Source organism: Dermacentor variabilis, chromosome 9 (assembly GCF_050947875.1).
Source record: "Dermacentor variabilis isolate Ectoservices chromosome 9, ASM5094787v1, whole genome shotgun sequence".
Classification (NCBI taxonomy): domain Eukaryota; kingdom Metazoa; phylum Arthropoda; class Arachnida; order Ixodida; family Ixodidae; genus Dermacentor; species Dermacentor variabilis.
Window position 1 is genome coordinate 74,776,223 of NC_134576.1, and position 18,447 is coordinate 74,794,669.

The 18,447-nt window shown below is 46.8% G+C and overlaps 1 protein-coding gene across 4 annotated transcripts in view; it reads right to left on the bottom strand.

Moving 5' to 3' along the window:
• LOC142592807 (neprilysin-1-like) overlaps positions 1 to 18,447 on the bottom strand; it is a 187,358-nt gene that overhangs the window by 51,220 nt on the left and 117,691 nt on the right. For 3 of the 4 annotated variants that reach the window (XM_075704489.1, XM_075704490.1, XM_075704487.1), the window contains exon 1: positions 7,558 to 11,365. The gene's annotated coding sequence lies outside the window, so the exon portion shown is untranslated. Of the gene's footprint in view, positions 1 to 7,557; positions 11,366 to 18,447 lie in introns of those variants that run through there. The other variant, XM_075704488.1, reaches the window with a different exon arrangement.

Consider the following 18,447-nt stretch of genomic DNA (forward strand, 5'->3'; position numbering starts at 1 on the left):
TGATCAGCAACTAGGCCAAGAACAATTTTTCAACTGCCCTTCAAACACATGACAGTCGCAGCAAATGAAGTGACATTGTGACAGCGGAGACGAGCGGTCAGATACCATGCACCAGTATCTCGCTACTCACACGTCCTGCTTTTGGATATTGACGACAGTGACTTTCGCTTTTCGTTCTCTCCCTCTATCCTTATGCAAGCATGCGTGGTATCTGTGGCACATATACTGAAGGATAAATCTGTTGCTCAAGACTCACCACATTATAAGGGACGAAATACGGCAACTGAACAACAGGCGCCATCACCAATTCTTTTCTTCTTCACTTCTCAGAATCCTCGTGCCAAGTGCAAGTGTACAATTGCGAGCAATCGTCCAAACAAGAGGCCAGCGGTATTGCGCGTGACTGAACACACTTTAAAGCCCAAAATCAGGGACAATGATGAACAAATGTTTACTTAAAAAAAGAGCGTTCGAATCGAAGGTGTGAGGGAATAATTTTATTTATTTATTTTATTTATTTATTTTCAATACTGCTGCTCTCCTTCGAGAGCGTGGCAGTTGGGCAGTACAATATTTCAGCTGTACAATGCAAGGAAATCAAAGTATAGATTATACAAAAAGTAAGAAAACGACATAAGCAGTGCAAGTTATACATAGTACTATACAAGTAAACCATGATAAGATTAAACGTAACAGTAAATAATAAAAAAAGATGTAAAAGAGCAAGGTGCTTTATAACAAAAGCACAGATATTACTAAGGGCAAGTAATAAAACAGAAATAACTAATAAACTACGTGTGTTAGGGAATCATTATGGCAAACGAATAAGATGTCGAAAATTAGAGTGTTTATTAAAATTTCCTAACGAATAAAGCAATCTGTGCCGGTGTCCCTGCATGCATAATAGGTACTGTTATTCACACACAGTTTTTTCTATTTGTGAGATAAATTCGGATAATGATTCAATGTTGGTGATAGTAGGATGAAGTTGGTTCCATTCTGCTATCGCGAGCGGGAAAAAAGAATACTTAAATGTGTCATTTTTGCATGTGTATTCTGTCAATGTGTGGGCATGCTTGTTACGTGTAGGTCGAGTTTCGGAGAATGAAATGTATCGGGAGGCATCTATTCTGTAGTTATTTTTTAGTAGTTGAAACAAGAATTTTAAGCGAGCGTGTTTCGCTCTTGTGGATAGCGTTCGCAAACCGGACTGGGTTAAAAGATGTGTTGGCGAGTCTGTACGTCTATATTTGTTATGGATGAACTTCACAGCTTTCCTTTGTATTAATTCTAGCTTACTTATGTTGGTCTGTGTATGCGGAAACCAGACTGTGTTAGCGTATTCGAGAACAGGCCTTACAAATGATGTGTAGGCTAGCAGCTTCGTTGACTTGGTTGCGAGCGCCAGGCTTCTCTTTAAGAAAAATAATTTGCGCAGCGCCTTTGAGATTATATTACTGATATGTTTGTCCCATTTGAGCTCCGAGGTTAATGTAACGCCAAGATATTTGTGTTCTACAACTTTGTTAAGTGGAGTGCCATTAATTGTGTAAACAAAAATTGATGATACCGTTTTCCTGGTTACAGACATGATCGCGGACTTTTGTATGTTTATTTGCATCTGCCATTTGGAGCACCAATCAGCTATGTCAGCTAGAGAATCATTTAATTTAATATGATCATTGTAATTGTTAATTTCTCTGTATATGACGCAGTCGTCTGCGAATAGTTTTATATTGCAATTGATGTTAGCTGTGATATCGTTAATATAGAGTAAGAAAAGCAATGGTCCAAGCACTGACCCTTGGGGGACTCCGGATGTTACTGCGACTGTGTTAGAAAGCGTTTTTTCGTAAACCACAAATTGCGAGCGGTTACTTAAGAAACCTTTTATCCAAGCAGAAAGTTCTCCTATACCAAAAACCTTTTCAACTTTAGCTATTAATTTGCTGTGACATACACAGTCGAAAGCCTTGGACAAATCGAGTAGAATCAAGTCAGTTTGACCGCGGTTATTAACTGTAACAGCAAGATCGTGGACTAGTTCCGTTAGTTGGGTTACTGTCGATAGACCACTGCGAAAACCGTGTTGGTTGGGTGAGAAAAAATTAATGCGCTCTAGGAATACGGTCATGTGCTTTAAGATTATCTGTTCTAGAAATTTACATGACGTGCTCGTTAGTGAAATGGGTCTGAAATTTGAAGGTAATGCAGTGTCACCTCCCTTGTGGATCGGGATTACCTTTGCAATTTTCCAATCATGAGGTAGTTGCGAAGTCTTAAGTGATTTCCGAAAGACTAGGCCAAGATATTTACTGCACCACTCTGCATATCTTTTGAGGAAAGTATTAGGTACGTCGTCAGGGCCACTACTTTTCTTGGGGTCAAGTTTAAGCAGTAGATTGAAAATACCGGCATCCGTAATGTCTAGTTTAGCGATTTTCGCGTGATGTTGCGTTGCAAATGGGGGAATAATGTTATCATCTGTAGTGAACACTGACCGAAAAAAATCGTTATATGCGTTAGCCTTAGCAGTTTTTTCTTCGGGAAGAGAATGTGATGTAGCATTTTTATTAGTACGAAAGTAATTCCAGAACTTCTGAGGGTTATTAACAAGAAAATTAGGTAGTGTTACATCAAAGTAGTGCTGTTTAGCACGTTTAGCTTTAAGCTTGAATTCCGCGATGGCATCCGGTAATTTCTGAATTCTGGATTCTCCACAACCTTTTGTTTTTATTGCCCTACGTAACCTTTTCAAACGTCGCTTTGCTTGAATAACTTCTCGCGTGATCCATGGATTATTTTTTGGAGGGCGCTTTGTTTTTGTAGGAACGTAGTGAGTGATGCAGTAAAGCACAACCGATTTGAAGTGAAACCAAAGGGAATTTACATCTACTGAAGCATCGGAGCCAATTTCTGAAAAATGCTGGAATTCATGAGCGAGGTGCATTAGTATGCTGTTATCGTCAGCGTTTTCGAAGTCTGTTACTATAGATACAGAAGAATGAGTGGTTATGCTGCCACCAAGAGGCACGATGCACACTGGTACGTCGTGGTCTGATATACCATGAATTACATCAGTTTGTATGCGATTTATGTCGAAGTGGTTACTGAAAAAGATTAGATCTAGTATGTTCCGCGTATTTCCCTGTGAGCGGGTGGGGCATGAAACGAACTGATGAAGATTGAAGGTTAGCATGAGGTCAAACAATGCATCCGAAGCTGATGATGAGTAGCACATACTATTCCAGTTAATGTCTGGCAGATTAAAGTCGCCCAAGAGGACAACGCGGGAACCAAACACGTGGCGTTCTATGTAATCATGAATGACACTGATAGAAGCATCATCAGAGTTTGGGCTCCGATAAACACAACCTATGAATATGTTTGTGCCGTCACAAAGAAGTTTACAAAAAATGGCTTCTGCGCCTTGTACCTCTGGAAGGGCTATAAAGGAAAGACCCTTTTTTATCAATAACGCCACTCCACCACCACGTGTGGGGCGGTCCTTCCGGACCACAGAATAGTTGGGCGGTGCGAACTCGTGATCAAAAATATCAGGTGTGAGCCATGTTTCTGTTATGGCTGCTAGGTCAGGTTCATGATCAATTATCAGACTTTCAAGTGATTCCGTCTTGTTGATGACGCTTCTTGCGTTCACCGTGAGGAGTGTTAGTTCGCTAATTTTGCAGTGCGACGAGTAGTAGCTCCCTTTTTTGCTTGGTCGCTGGACGCACTCGCCGCCTTTCCTGTACCTGCAGTAGCTACTTCTATGCGTTTTTCATTAAGTGGTACCTTGTCCTCTTTCTCATCGCTCCAAACATATGCTCGATTATTTATATATAGCTTATCAAAGACAAGGGAAACTTTCTCATTTCTTTGTCGGTTTGTTTTCGCACTGTTCCAAAGTTTCCTTCGAGTATCGCGTACGCGTTTCGAAAAGTCTTCTCCAATAGATAGGCCTGTATCTTTAAGTTTGTATCCCCGTTTTAGTATTGAAGATTTGTCTCTTGAGTCAAGTAGCTTAAGAATTACAGGCCTAACCTTGTTCGGCGCTCCTCTACCAATTCGGTGTATACGTTCGATTGCTACTGGTTTTAATTCTAGAGTATCTACAATTATGTTTTTGTTCACCGCACTTTCAAGTATCAAGGGTGTCTCTCCCTCTACCTCTGGTAAGCCATATATTAACAGGTTATTTCGCCTGCTACGATTCTCTAGATCGTCGATTTTTTCTTGCATGTCTTTGATAAGAATATTCATGTTTGCTATTTGTTCTTGACAAGAGTCGACCTTTTCTTCTAGTTTTGTTAGTAGGTCTAATTTCTTGTCCATTTTAGCCAGGCGACTTTCCTTAATCTCTTTTATATCCGCAGCTATTTCCTTTAATTGTTGGCTGATTTCAGGGCCTGGATTCGTCTCAATGTCTCCGCCAAGCAATAAGAGTTCATGTACATGCATCGCATGCTCAATCACAACAGCACAAAGCCGTGGGCACGGCAGCACAAGCAAAAAGGGGTCATTTGAGCGGATACACTTTCCATATCGCCTCCTCACCTGTAGGATGAAGATAAGCGGATTGTTAGCTGACCGCATTCCGTGGGTGCCACCGTGCCCAATGGCTCGGCCTTGCTTGAGGTGGTCTTTTATAGCTGGGTTGAGTGGTGGCGCTGGGCACAGGTCATGCGTACAGCCCATGCTCCCAGCGTCCGCGCAGGTGGATGACGAGTGATGCAGCATGGGGTCCCATCACTTGAGCGGCACGGAATCTCGTTGTAGGTTGATAGCGGTGGCATTCACGACGCATGTTGTTCCGGCTTGTCCTGGTGGCTCGAAACTCGGACCGGCATAGAGCAGCAGTCCGGGCACAAGCTGCAGGCTGAAGATAAGCGGATTGTTAGCTGACCGCATTCCGTGGGTGCCACCGTGCCCAAATATATATGGACTGGTTAAATTTTATCGAATCAAGACACCTCATCCTTCACTCCCGCGTCCATTCAAGGAAGGAAGACGATTTTGGTCCTTGCATACAAAATCCTTTGACGGTAGAAGTGTTCGTAAGAGCAAATGTCAGTCAATCAATCGCTGGACGTAATATTAGTGAAAGCGGCCGGCGGATGGCAAAGAGCGCTTACGAATAAAAATCATCGGGAATTTGGCCCCTAGGTTCGTGAGGTGATGTCACTCAATTTGCTCAAAATGTTGTCAGATGACACAACGTGTCTGCGCCATGCGAGCAACTGTGCACGCAATCGTGCGTGCAATTGAAACGATAGGTTGTCAAGGTAAAGACAAAAACGAGGGCACGATAACGGCGGCAACGATGGCAGCGATGGCATAACGACGACTGAGACCCCGATGGTATGACTCTTGCTCGGTGCGCCACTACTCTTGCGCCTCCTTCCCAGCAGCAGTTAAGTTCTCGCATCGGAGCCATCGTGCTATCTTGGAGCTCTTGGAACTCGCACAGCTGCTCCCACTCTTATGGAACAAAATGTCGCTCATAAATTGTCTTTCATGATTTCCTCTTTTTCCCTTTGGGGTAGTTACTCATAGCAGTTTTGTTTTCCATTGCCGCCACCCATAAGAGTGTCTCAGCCCCTCCCACTTTGCGTTTAACGTTCTCTGTTGCCAAGTTTCTGACCATACCCGTCGCATACTTGCTAGTAAGCTTCCTAGTCCTTTTCCTCCGCTGTGATTCAATGTTTTTCCTGTACAAATATCTGAACACTGTCGCAACCCATTTACTTTCATATTCCTCAGACGTTCTTCAAAATCAATGTTACTCTGAGGTTCCCTCACTTTAAAACTCTGCACAGCTTCATTTGTAGTCTCCCCGTGAGCGCCCAATGCGAGGCCTCCCACTGACCTTTGCTTGCCATCGAGTCCTGATTGTACCCCTGACTTCAAGCAAACAACCGCATTTCCAAATGTAAGTTCTGGAAGCATTGTACTTTCTCCCATACCCCTTAGCACCTCGTATCTATTGTATCCCCATAGCACCCTGTGTTTAATTACGGTCGCATACCTCTTCCATTTTCATATTACTATTTTTTTACTGTATCTCCAAATGCCTGTCGCCCTGCCCACAGATATCAGCCAGACATTGCATATCACTTTGCATGTTAGCAAGCAACACAATGTCGTCCGCATAAAACAAACCTGGAAGCTGCTGTTCTAATACTGTACCCGCCTGTTTGAAAGAGAGATTAAACCAGATATTACTTTCCTCTAGTGCCATTGTACGACCTGTCTCGGTTTTGTGGTAATATCAACTTTTTCCTCGCTCCTCATCCCTTCCCATTTAACGCAAACAGTATTTTCCCCGTAAATCTCCTTCAAAAACTGTATACAGTCGTTGCCTACACTTTCGCGTTGCAGAATGTCCCGCAAAATGTTGCAGTCTACGTTGTCATACGCTCCGGTAATGTCTAAAAAAGCCGCATGTAATGGTCTCCCTTCATCTCTGTATATTTCTATACCCTGAGCGAGAACAAATAAGTTATCAAGCGGAAGCCTACCTATTCTAAAGCTGTTCTGAAGTTCTCCCAATATGCCATTTTGTACTGCCAATGCTTGCAGTTTTAATTTAATCGCCTGCATTGCTAACCTCTGTATTACCCATGTAATGGCCAATGGTCTATATGAATGAATCCTATCTTTTTTACCCTTTCTTTACAAATTAAATTCATTCTACTTCGTCGCCAATTGTCTGGTATTAGCCCATCTTGTAAGCCTTTTTATACTGCTTTCAACATTGCCTTCTGACCTTTTGGTCATGGTTCATTGATAAGCCTAACGGGAACCTCGCCTAAACCTGTGGCTGTGCGTTTACTTTTTCTCTTCAGCTTTCTTCGATTTAAAATTTCTCAACACCAGTTTCTTTATCGTCTGGTTCTCATTCATGCTCTTTTGTTCCTCAGAAACTGCCTCGTCATTGCCTTGAAATGATTCGGCTATTATTTTTTTGAGTGTACTTTAATGCCGCGTCCGCTTCGAGTTTGTTTCCATCTTCGTCTAGGATACGTTATTGTATTGTTCCCGACTTCCTACCTAATAAGTTAACGTGGTTCCATAATATTCTAGGTGCGGCCTTCTTCTTCACATGTATTTCTTGCAACCAACATTCACTTTCACCTTTGACATTTGCTTAATCCTTAACAACACTAGGCGCCATCTAGCAGTGCCACCGTGTAGTCTGCACATGCGTCCAAAATGCATTTCGCACTGGTGCGTGCGAACGCTGAGAAACGCGTCATGCGGCAGCCGGGCTCCGCTCTTGCGCTACATTCTGAACACGCTGCGTCACCTAGTGGCGCGGCCGAGAAGTCCGCGCGTGGTCCCCGAGACGAGAAGAGTGGTGCGCCGCTGCGTGCGAACGCTGAGAATTGCTCCCTCGCTTTCCGCACACCCTGTGACACATACTCAGTGACACGCGTTGGCGAGGGGTTCATTGAAATGCGGCACGTAGACGGTGCATTTGTATTTCAAGCATATAATGAAAGAAAATAACATTTTCCTGCCATTGTAGAGCGGCATACACCTACTAGCACTTACCCAGTGATGCGTGTCGTGTTGCCATCAAGGAAATTCATTCATCTCTGAAGCGGGGCGTCTCGCTGAGAGATGGCAAGCCGCCCTCCACAGCGAGGCATCCGAAGACCAGGAGTGGGCCGTCCAGCGGGCCAGGGTCATTGCCGAGGATCTCGGAAGATTTTCTTTGGGCGATGGACCCCTGGAAGCCTAGCCCTGGGCACCAACAGCAATAACCGTTGGACAAATAAACTTTATCCCTATCACATCCATTAAAGAATAGCACAGACCGGATGGCGCGCATGCCCAGTGCTCCAAGTTGCTGTCAAAGGGTTTCACTGAAGAGCGGTGCATACGCAGTCTGACAACCTACAGTGAGCCAAGTGCACATGGGCGTGATGGAAGCACGTATATAGACATTGCCGCATACTCAGCCACCCTAGCTGGACCGACGGTTAGTTCCGAACCCTGTTCCCTCAGCGCAGCAGCCCGATGAGCTACCCATTCGACCACGGACTACCACGTGACCAAGCAAGGCTGCGAAACGGTAAGGTACAAGCATACTAAGCTCCCGGAAAGTGCGTGAGGTACCTTAAGAATGCTAACGCATTAAAAATGCAATGGCAGTGAGCCGATTGTAATTCTGTAGATTCGGTTCATGCACAAGTTGTCACACAACTTAAAGAATATTGACAAACAGACAGAATGATGACACAGCGTTTTGTACCGATTAAGCCGTCTAGAGTTTGAAATCTTGATACATGTAATCTAAAAGCTGATAATTGCGGCGTTGGCGGATGTGGTGTAAAGCATGCACACTTATTTATCCCACGCAAAGTTCCATGTTGTGTACCAGCTGCCGTTATCTTGTGGTAAAAGGTATGTCGGTCGGAGTGGTGGATGTGTTAATGTGACTAAGAGAACATAAGTATGCTCTGTCCAGCTCACCATACTTCCGCTTAGCGGAGCATTGTGAAATGTGCTCTCGTGCTCCTTTTTTCTAGCACTCTAACATTATCGGACCCTGAATTATAATACATTCAGCCGTGTCGTAAGATTATTGAATAACCGGGAGATTATTGAAGCATTCCACATTTAGAGCCTAAAGATTACTGTGTAAGCCAACCATCCATCGAACTAACAAATTAAGATGTAGACTGCCTTTTGCATATATTCGGCCTCCCATCTTCAAGGCATGTTACTATACGAACACTTTTCTTTGGCTTTACGTATGTTTTGCTTAGAGTTTTAGTTTTCTTCTGTCATGTTGCAAGGTGATTTGTATGGAAGGTTTTGTATGTGTGTTTTTCTTTTCTGACAAACTTCAGTTGTAAGTCAGTGCACCGTCTTGTTGTTTCTTTTCTACGTGTTCGTCTTTGGTGCTGCTTCATCATGCCACCACACCGACTTGCCCAGCTGCGCCTACTTTTGGAAGATCACAGACGAAGAAGACAGAACACTTCCCCGTGTCTTTTTTTTTTCTTTTTGTGTAATCCATGCGTTGATTCCGTACTATGAAACCAGACCGATTTCCCAGCTTTTCTTTCTCCTACGGAGCCTATCAGCGTCTACTGTAAGCCTTACTTATAGTCAAGAGTTCGACGGAATACCGTCTAGTCAGGTAAAATAATTGTTAGAAAATGAAGCAGGTGACTGACCAAGGTCGAAATAAAAAGTAAATTACGTTTCGGGATCAGTACGGATCCCTTGTTCACAATGGAATGCCGGCTAAGCACGAGGTTCTCAATAGCGTCCAGCACATGACGCGAAGTTCGGGAGTGCACGTGGTTTAGAGTGCCAGATGATGTATTGATTGTGTTATGTTGTCGTTTGAATTATTAGAGATTCACTAAAGAGCAACGTTCAGTCAGCTCGTGATTTTGAATTTCCCCTTCTCGAACAACCTTATTTAACTCGGTCTATTGTTCTACGTGTGCCGTATAGCTAAGCCACTCCTTTTCTGTCTTGAGGTGTGTGCAAAGCAGTGCCAAGTCATTTTTTTTCTGGGTGCGTAGCACTGAAATGTTGGCTCGACCGGCTTTGAGGCAGCCTGGCAACCGCGGCGGCTTCTCTTTGCCTAATGTCTCGGTCGCAGCTTACACACTGTTACTGAGCACTCTTACGCGGACCCTGCTAAATAATGAAACTTCCGCACTGACCCTTGCTATGTTAATGAAGCAGCACACTTAAAACTGACACGTTCACGCACACATGAAAAAGGACACACCCAGGCGCTGCTGAGCCATACACAGCGCCTGTCCGTTTTCATGTGTAAGTTTTAAGTGTGCCTCTTCACATAACATGGCTTACCGACTAGTCCATCATTGTCTATTAACCTTGCAATGTATTTCCCGAGAACGTCTTTACGGGTCTTGCTTCCGATGAGCCTCGCGAATCGGGGACCTCACCAGACGGATGTGCCTGCTGTGTACACAGGGCGAGCGTAGCATTTCATAGTCATCTCTCAGCTAGGTGCACGGACGTCGACATCACCTCTGATAACGTCGTCGAAATAATGGGGGGTGCTCTCCTGTTACCCTTGGTGAGCCTTGACCGGCGTCTCATACCACACGGATTTCAACGGAAGCGGAATCGCCACGGCTATACCTGGCCACCTCCGTGATTTCATTTGGAGATTCGGCTGGGGAACTGCTGCCAACTCGGGACAGGCTACAACGCTGGGGCGTGGTGCCTGTCCTCACATGTCCCAACTGCATGTCGGTGGAGACAAATACAAACGCGACAATCGAGTGTGCCGTCGCGCGTGCATTTTCCGCGCCCTCCATGCGGGGTTTCGGGACCAGGGCGCAAGCGACTTTGTACCGAGCGCAAAGCTTCCGCGTGGGCGTTTTGCGGGCTTACTGGTGGTGGCGGCCCAGTTTAGCCTTTGGCACAACCGTTGCATAGCTGTGGCAGGCAACTGTCGCCATCGTGTGATGTGGCCTGTGCTGGGCCGCCTGAGGCGAGAGATGCTCACCTTCCTCTCGGACGTGCTCTTTTTGCGAGGAGAGTATGAGTTTCCCTGGCCCAGGTGGTACCCCTTTCTTTGGGTGCGAAACGGGCAAGTTCATCTACCCTTTCCCCAAGAGTAGCGATAAAGGCTAATTTCGGGTAATCTTTCTGGTTTCTTTTTCAATGTCCTGTTGCTGTATTATATGTCATGTTCTTGTTATTCGTACCTACCTGCATAGTGCACGTTTAATAGTTCGTATTATCTGGGCACATACAGTCTTGCATATGCGTTCACTTTCGTTATTTCTGCTACACACAATGAAAATAAACTTTTTTCTAAACACTATACTTGAATCACGCAGGGCGGCGTACGTATATTTGGAGCGTTTTTAAAGCGAAACTTTCTTTTGCCTTGTCTCACCACCCAGTGGGCGCAGGCTGCTGTCTTGCACGATTGGTCTCTACCGGGCAAACTCGCACCCAATAAAGCGCGAACCGAGGCGGGCCGTGCGGTGGCGTCAAGGTATGTACGAAAGCGCGGACGCGACAGGGTGACGCATTCGAAACGTTGACGCTGCCTAATGCGAAAAACTGTCAGTTGCATGAGCTCGTACAACGTGCGAAAACAAAATTTGGCAATTTCAAAAGTTCAGAGTTGGCAGACCAGCTCTGGGCCATCCGGCAAGCCGAAGATGCCGTCCGAGTCCAAGGGCTTCGAGCCGCCACCTGACGCCACCACAACAAAAACTGTTGTTGTTGTAGCCGGTCAGACGTGTGACCCCTAACCACGATGGGGGATTGGCCAAGATATGGAAGAATTATTCCAAATTGCCGGACCACTCTTTAATAAAGTTGATTCTTCTTCTTCGCCCCGGTTGTGCTTGGATTTCTCGGACGGTGTTCTAAAAAAAAAAACCAAAGGACAACTGATGCTCGCGCTGGAACGTTAAAGCTATCCACACATGCACACCGTGTGTGTTTGTGTTTGTGTGTGTTGTACGCACATACCTGAGCCGCGACTTTGTAGCGATGCCTTCCGATCGATTCCATGCCACTCATCGTCGACCATCAAAAACCCGCTGGGTACCAGCGATAACTCGGTCAGGGCGTCGTGGAGTGAGGAGGGCTAGCAGCAGCATCGTCTCATCTCTCACCTAAGTGCTGCACGGGATGAGACCAACCGAATACCGTTCGCATTTCGTCGGCGCCCGATAGAGGAAATAGGTATGGATGCGGTTGCTCTGGAACGCAAGCGCTGCGCTTTCTAGTGTGGCTAAGCTTAGCTTTACGGTTGTACGCTATTCGTTTTACTCAAAGCAGTGTATGCACCACGGTGCGGTATGCATAAGGAACAACGTTCGGAAGAACAAGGCTGCCGGAAGCCCCTTTCTATACCGGAAATGAGCGCCGTCCAATGCGATTCATCGGCAGCACTTCAAAGCTTTTCGCTACTTAAAAAAAAGCAAAAAATGACTAGGAGAGCTGAAAATGTCCTTTTGAAGATCTAGGGATCTTAGGTACGATGTTGGGGGTGCCAACGGTGAGAGAGCGCCTCGGGTGTCCGTATAATGGCTATCGCAATAAATATATTTATGCGCCTAATTGCATCTTAATTGTAATACTCGTATATTCTGATCATGCGGCCAAAAAAGAAGCCTTCGCTTTAAAACGTGAAGCTCCGTTTCTTTTTAGCGCATTCTCGTTCTCAAATGCTACATTCGGCACCTCATTGTATGTATAGAAAACGCGACAAGGTAAAGAAGAAAGAGGACGAGGAACAGAAGCAACAAAATTCAGCCGCAAGGGACGAGATCTAGTGCATCTGGCCCGGTCATCAAGGGCCCAACAAGGACATCAACTATCTGAAGCACTCCAAGCATCCCCCCTCCTCTGGCGACTTACATAAGGGCGACGTTCAAACACGCAACGCGATGACAGACGATGGCTGTATCACGAGTCCTCCGCCTACAAGGCATAATGATGGCGTTAGGCGTGGTCGAAAAGCCAACGATTCGGACAACGCTGTGGCAGACCACGTGAACGCACAGAGGCGTCGGCAATCATCAAGCAATTCGGACGGCGATACGGTAGACGCCAACAAGACAGCTGCGCCTCGCCAAGCCGGAAGCGATACGGACGTCGTCACGGCGCAGGACGCGAAGGCAGCCGGTGGCTCTACCACGAGTCCTTCAAATACGAGCGACGAGGACGGCGCTGTGGCAGACGACCTGAAGACAGCTGCGCGTCGGCGATCGGACAGCGATTCGGACGACGCTAACGTAGACGACGCGAAGACCAATGCGCGTCGCCAAGCGAGAAGCAATACAGACGTCGTTACAGCACACGACGTGAAGGCAGCCGGGCACACCGCCACGCGTCCTCCGGCGACGGACTACGTGAGCGCCATGATAGCGGAAGACATGAATAAAGCTGGGACTGCCGTCACGGCAGCTGCAGCAGCCGCTGCCGTCGCCATGCGCCTAGCTGACCAGCGGGAAGTCGACGACTCAAGACAGTGCAATGCAGACCCGTGCGTTGTCTGCATCGTGGTGATCATCGGTTTGTTCCTAGTCTACCGCTTGTTCCTATGATAGCCTCTCAAGTGACGTCGCAGCCGCCCGAGCGTAAAGCAATTGGTGCTGCCGCAGAACACGTCTGCAGAACACTCTGGTCACCGCGAACGGCGATGGAGTGACTGACAGTCGTCACACTTGTTCTATCTTTTGGTCAGAATTTTCCATATTACACTTAGTCTGATTTGTGCATAATGCGTCAGCGGTCTAATATAAATTGCAATGAAATCGTCGTCCATGCAAGTATATTACCAAAGTTGTATTCGTACGAATGAGCTGTCACAGAATACGTAGCTGTCGTTGCGTTTATTATTGCGATAGTGATTATATGGACACTGTAACCGCATTTCCGGCGTCGCCGTCGCCGTGAGCTTCCGTATAAATTCAAGGGCGAGAACATCGCCACGCGCCCTACGCTTTATGTAAGAAGGGCCGCCGACGACCGCGGCTCAATCTCGCCCGCGCGAGAGACGAAAGCGGGCAGGACACGCGCCGCCGCCCGTCGTGCGCGAGGGAACCAACGTTGCGAGGCACCGGGGGAGGGGAGAGAGAGAGGGAGCGACGTTGTACTCTGGCTGCAAATGCGCATGTGGCGGCTACGCGTCGTCGCCAGAGCGTATCTTGAGAGCGATCTACGTTGGAGGCAGAGTCTAGGTGCGTCGGCGGCTCGTAGCTTTGTGCGTGCTGTCTATTCTCGGCGCTCAAGTTTCGTTGAAGTGATAGCACGAATGCCACTTCGCTCGCTGCTGCTGCCTCGTTTCCTCACGCCAGCGTCCTGACAGCGAGTTTCCGCAGTCATCGAGTCAGATGTGTTCATGTTTGCTTGTCGACGCGTGGCACCACGCTTGTTAATTTAGTTAGTGTGCTTGTGTTTACAAGTTTGTACGGCCGATAAAGCTACTAACCCTACTTCATATAGCTGTCCACTGATATGCAATCGCAATAGATGCTTCGCCTCTCGAGCGAAACTGCGACTTTTCCCCTGCCCTGCGTATTCCGCGCTAACATTAAACAGGACATACCCCGCTGAGCAGAATCTGTAGCAAAATTAGTTCAAGTTCAGGAGTTAATCGGACCCATATTAACGTTCTCGCACGTGGTCGCTGTATAGGACATGTTGTTTTAGTGATCTGTACTCGCTGCATCGCGTACTTGACGCCAGATCCGATGGAATTGAGTGCACTAGTATTACACAAGCAGAAATAGTTAATTGCTCGCAAGACGAAGTATTTTTGTAAGAAACAAAATTACGAAAGAATCAGTGTTATTGCGGTTAGCGCTTAAACATTGTAGCTAGCTATACGCCACATTTCCAGCACCGAAATGCGTCCTGCAGTGTACGAGGTGTGTATGCAACCGTGTCCATGTCTTGCATTTCCTACAGAACATGGTGTGCTGTCTAACGGCGTCGCGAAATTCGCGCGCGTGGCGCCTGTGTAAATATTTATGTTCAGACTAGATTGTCTCATCCAAAATGTCACGGCTTCAATTCCGCCTAGCAGCAGAAAAACCTTAAAGGATTGTTTTTTGCGATTGGAGAGCCCCACATTTCCAAAGGCACTGACTCATCGATCAGAGTTGGGATCAGAGAGTTCCGTTGAAGAGCCGCACATGCCCATTGACCTATGCTTGCGTCGAAGAGGTTCGTTGAAGAGCGACGCATACCCTGCAGCACATAAGCAGGGATCCAGGTTGGCGTCAAAGAGGTTTGTTGAACAGCTGCACGTACCGAGTAGAACATACACAGAAATCCAATTGGCCCGGCCCAATTTAGGCAAATCGCGTAAGGTGAAACCGAACGTCGGCTTTTCGAACGCGTACAAGGTAGCGGCCCAGTTCTGTGTGTGAGGTGAACCTATACATGAAGACGGCGTGCGAGAAAGTGCTGGTGGCAAGAGCAGCGATATCATGAAGGTGACGGCACAATGACTGATTTTCGTGCACCAGCGGGTAAATATTACAACCCGTTCTTTTAACACATCGGCGCATTTCGAAGGTTTTACAATGTCACACAGCCTCTACGTGGCGCTACCTGCTACGAGGAAAGGAATGTATCATAACGGGTACTTAAGGCGGTGCTGTGTTAGCCAATGATATTATGAGCTATCTACGTTGAGAAAAAAAATAATAAAAATTATTATTGCATCCGTTTTGTAAAATTTAAGAATTTAAATGGGACATCGCTTACGCGTTCCTGTTGCAGAGACGTATAGATTGCGTAAGTTACAGGGAATGAATATTACGGGACGCGTATATTCCAGCCTACAGCACTGCACAGGCCTCATTTCTCTGCCCGGGCCCATGATAAAAAGTACGGTATCACTTAGTAATTGGGCCCTGGCAAACTAAGGTGAGCCAGGGTCCGCGCATGCGTGACCAAGCCCGGCCTAAGCACGCTGGAGAAATTCCGTTGTGTACGTGCATTGATATGTTGCGTTACCCACGGCGGCAGCTTAGCCGTTAAGTTGTTGACCTGCTAAGCTCTGGGACGCAGGTTCGACTCCCAGCCACGGCATTCGTGATGCGATCGGGGCAAAAACATCCGTGCACTTTGATTTATGTGCACATTAAAGAACTCCAGGTGGTTGAGGTTAATCCGGTCCCCACTACGGCGTCCCTCGCAATCGTATCGTGGTTTTGGCAGAGAAGTGGTTCTTGTGGGGAAGGAGAAAAGGCTAGCGCTATTTTCTGCAACCCATGCGGGAGCACGGCTCAGCGCCAGCAGAGTGGAGGGGATGGGGTTGAGAGAGGGTAGGAGGGAAAAAGGTAGAGGGTCGTAGAGATGGAAGCGAAGTAGTGGCCGATCAGGAAGCCCGAGGTGGTGGGATGGCCGTTAGGCCATCACGTAACACACCAGAATATAAATGAAATCATGCTTATACCGCACATGAAACGTCATTAAAATAAAAACTGTACTGACAATAGAACATAGCAAAAAAATTTGTTTGAACAAAGTGTGCATCATCAACGTCAGCCTATTGTATGTCCACTGCAGGACGAAGGCCTCTCCCTGCGATGTCCAATTATCCCTGCCCTGCACCAACCGATTCCAGCTAGCGCCTGCGAATTTCTTAATTTCATCATCTAACTTAGTCTTCTGCCGTGCTCGACTGCCCGTCCCTTCTCTTGGCACCCATTTTGTAACCCTGATGGTCCACTGGTTATATAACCTACGCATTAAATGATCTGCCCAGCTCCATTTCTTTCTCTTAACGTCAATTAGAATATCGGCTATCCCCGTTTCTTCTCTGATCCACACCGCTCTCTTCCGGTCTCTTAACTTTACGTCTATCATTCTTCGTTCCATGCATCTCTCTTCGCGCGGTCCTTAACTTGTTTTCGAGCTTCTTTTTCAGTCTTCAAGCTTCCGCCTCATATGTTAGCACCGGTAGAATGCAATGATTTTACACGTTTCTTTTTAATGATAATAGTAAGCTTCCAGTCGGCATCTGACAATGACTGCCGTATGCACTCCAACCCATTTTTATTCTTCCGTAAATTTCCTCCTCATGATCAGGGTCTGCTGTGAGTAATTAGCCTAGGTAAACTTACTACTTCTCTGACTCTATAGCTGCGTACAACTTTAGAAAAAGGGGGAGAGCCCGTCCAGATGACCGAAGCGCGACAGCCGTTTTGCTTCCGCGACTAAAATAGTCCCGTTCAAAAAATCGGGCTTCTAAAACGCGCAATTCTCGGTGTAAATAAAGACTTCTGTATTTTGATTACTGGTTTGGCAGAGCTATCGTCATTGTAATGCTACAGCACATGCAGGATCACGAGGGAAAAATAGCCCACCCCGTGCCCTCTACAACGCTGCGCCGCGTCTGCTTTTTAGCTTCATTGCAAGGGACAAAAGTAGAAAGAGCAGCTCGGCATGGCTTTTGCGCTGGTTTACATGTACACGGCTCATTTATTACTCGTTCGCCGAGCATACAATGAATTAGTTGTTATTTAGCAAGCACTTGAAAAAACAATGCATTTATTGAATCCATGAATACTTTGTTTAGCGCAAAAAGACCTTGTCCTGTCGTCTTTCTTGTGTCTGTCTTTTTGCGCTAAAGAAAGTATTCACAGATTCGCACCAACTAGCCCGCCAACGCATTGTGCATTTATCGAAACCACTACAAACCTTTGGCAAGAAGACGGCTGAGGCAGGAATGGTACAAAAATGCTTCATTTATTGTTTTAAATAAATACTCTTGGTTTTCAATAGGACAAATTTATATTTTTTTATTTTGTGTTTTCGCAAACTTATTTTCAAGAATGTGATAGGCTTTCATTTTTCACGTTATTATTATTTTTTGCAGGCCTGCAATCTCGCCAGTCCGCGCAAGGCATTACTGCGAGTTTTCAGCCATGGAGCCCAGCGGGTGACATCGTAATGCGATCCTTTTCTTCGGAACGAGCCTTGTGTCGCCTCGATGTCCACACTCCCAAGGAGCCGCGACGAGAATAAGAGTGGTCACATCCTGAATACCGATTCACGCAACATAGTCATTCACTGCTACACGTATTGGCGTAGCAGAGAACCTGAACGCAGCGTGGAGGACACGACCAAGTTTGTCGCCGAGATGCTCGGTGTAAGCGAAAGTGCAGTGTTCAAGGTGAGGAGGGAGGTCAAAGCGTCGGATATTTCGGGTGGTAAACTGTCCACGCCTTCGCGAAAGCGCCCATGAAATGCGGAGAAATGAAAACACAGCACGAAGTACGACAAATTAACGTTGTGTGCCCGCCGAGGTCATGTGTGCACGATTTCTTTCACCGCAACCAGATACCGACGGTCGAGAAGATAACTAACGAGTTCTCGAAGCGCATGCATCTCCCATCACTGAAGCGGGTCCACATCGGATTCAAGCACGAGAAGAGGAGCCGCAATTCGCTGCTTATCGACCGGGATGACATCGCTGAATTGCGGAATCGCTACCTTCGTGACGTGGAAGCGCTACCGGGCGGAAGGCCGCAAAACTTTTTCCTGGACGAGACATGGGTGACGGCGGGACACACTAGGTCGATCGTGTGGACAGACACCGTGGTGCAGAAGTGCGAACGCCTGTATGCTCGAGCAAATGGCCTGTCGGCGGGTCTGAAACAACCTTCTGGGAAAAGCCAGCACCTGACTGGGACGCACATCGGCAGCGAGGATGACTTCGTCGACGGCTGCTTGGGTGTATTCTGAGGCCTAAAAACAGGCGACTACCAGGAATAAATAGACGGCCATCGCTTCGGGGGATGATTTAAGGACGGTCTGCAGAAGTTGCCAGCTGGTAGCGTCATTGTTTTGGACAATGCACCTTACCATACCCGCGAGAAGAGAAATTGCCTACGACGGATTGGAAGAATGAAAAAATACAGGAGTGGCTCAAAAGCAAGAACTTCGCCTAAAGCGAAG